Source organism: Penaeus monodon, chromosome 43 (assembly GCF_015228065.2).
Source record: "Penaeus monodon isolate SGIC_2016 chromosome 43, NSTDA_Pmon_1, whole genome shotgun sequence".
NCBI lineage: Eukaryota > Metazoa > Arthropoda > Malacostraca > Decapoda > Penaeidae > Penaeus > Penaeus monodon.
Genome location: NC_051428.1, coordinates 11,209,136 through 11,211,635, shown reverse-complemented (window position 1 = coordinate 11,211,635; position 2,500 = coordinate 11,209,136).

The following is a 2,500-nucleotide window of genomic DNA, read 5'->3' as shown; positions in this document are numbered from 1 at the left end:
ACCTCAGTTGACACAGGAAACCAAAAACGATGACTCCACATCTCAAAATAACACAACACTTTACAATTTCATATTACAATTGTGCTTTGTTTCGTCCGTCCGACCATTCCTCCATTCGCTTACAATATGTGCATGAAATCATATCTATTGTGACTAAAGACTTTAAGTCATTTAATTTTGGTGTGAAATGCAATGGTAATTAACAACATAAATATCAGAGAATGACACACACATACACATGCGCGCGCATCATATAAGAATCTATGATAATTCTAATTTAACTGATTATTATTGCTATCATCCTCCTCCTCCTCCTCCTCCTCCTCCTCCTCCTCATCATCATCATCATCATCATCATCATCATCATCATCATCATCATCATCATCATCATCATCATCATCATCATCATCCTTCTTCGAGATAAAGGATGGAAAGAGGGGGAGGAAGAGGAGGGAAGTGGGAGGAGGCAGATGTAAGGCTTAAAGTGGGAGAGGAGGAGTGAATTGAAGGAAGATTTGAGAGTACTAAATGGAAGACATCAAAACAAACAACAGGAATGATAGGGAGGCTCTTGTTATCAGTTCAAATACAATCCAAATATCGAATACAAAAAGCACATCTTCACTTCAAAGGTCATTCCAACGGGAATACTAACCAAGACGTGTTCCAGCACCTCACGCATAAGAAACCAACATAAGAAAGCATGAAAACCCTGCAACACTTCTGCAAACTCAATTAGACACGGACTTGCCATGCTAAACAAATTGTAAATAAAACAAAAAAAGAGTAAAGCGAAAAAACACACGCATATGCCAAGGAACTTTTTATTCACAGCTTGTCGCACGAATTCAATGAACCACCATACTTTCCAACGCGTATAATACACCCACAAAACCAATCATGATTCATACATTCCCTAGACAAAAAGGACGGCCACTGCTTGATCAATTTATATATCATTCTTATTCCCATTCTTGTTTCAAAAAGAAAGGTTCCCAATAAATAAATAAAAACATATACATATAAACCATGTACTCATTTTAACAATGTGCACTTATTTAAAATTAATTTGACATAAATCTGCTTCATGGGGCATCACGGTTCGGCTGGTTCACGCGTTCTCTCCCGGCAGTCACTATACTCACCCAGGTTGATATTATTAAATGTCATTTCGCCCCATTTGCGACAGATAGCGAATGTTTGAATGCTCTACGTTCCGATGAGCACTTCGTAGTGTTAAGAAGCGCACGGGAGGTGGTACGCCTCGCAGACAACGCGTGCATTGTTTACAATCACAGGTAATGTAGAATGTCAAGAAATAGTTTTCGGTATGGATTCTGCCACATGAACTTTTAAGATCAATTTAAACCTAGTGGGTACTTCTTGACTGGTATTTGACTACACATTCAGCAAAGCAAAGGATTCCTGACTTGTAAATCTAGCTACAGGACCATAAATGGAAAATATGATATGTTAAGATAAAAAGATGACTTATAAATTCACCGTAGCGCAACAGACCGTTCAGCTTGAGCGTAATCTTTGTAGTGCACAAAAGTATTCCGTATTTTCCAGTAGAACGCAAGGCTGCTTGTGAACACACTCTATATATAATAAAAAAGATGCCTGGTGACTTGCAAAAGTGACTAGAGTGAGGCACAAACTGCGAGGTTATCCCTGAAAAACTGTAGTTGCACAACACTGAGTATTAGTTGCTAATTTACGCATGGAAACAGACAAGAAATGAGAAAAAGTAAAATAAAGTTCTGGGAGCTGAAAGGTGTAAAGAGAATTAAGTTTGAAAACAAAGTGGAGAAAGCTATGGAACAAAGATGTAAGAATGATAGGACAATGAAAACAGTAAATAACAAGGTACATACAGGTTAGGAAGGAAGCAAAAAAGAACTGTAGCCATCGCTAGAAGAAAAGGATACCAAAAAAAATGGTATGAAAAATTTGAGAAACCATCTTCATCATCATCATCAAAGGACTAACGCCGACGGCGGCGCATGGCCGCATCCACCCATCGCTTCCAGCCACGAGGATCCCTCGAGGCGAGTCTCCAGGCGGGTCCACGGCCCATCTCTAATTCCTCGCGACAGGTCTCGTCGAGCTGCCCAAGCCATGACCTCCTGGGTCGTCCACCCAGGGTTGTCTTGCAAAGAGACAACCTGATGGGCAGGGTCGTCCACAGGGAAACGAACTAGGTGCCCATATAGCCGGAGTGTGCGATCCCGAATTATGCAAGTAACAGGTCCCATGCCAGTCTCACGGTGTAACCGCTGGTTTGACATGTGGTCCTGCCAACCGTACCTCATGATCCGGCACAGGGACTTGTTACAAAAGGCATCAAGACGAGACTCCAAAACACTGGATAACATCCAGGTTTCGCTTCCATAGAGCAAAACTGGCAGTATCAAGGCCTTGAAGACATGCAGCTTGGTCCTTCTGCATAGTTACTGACATCTCTAAATGCTTTTGTTGATCGAGTTCATGGTTCCTG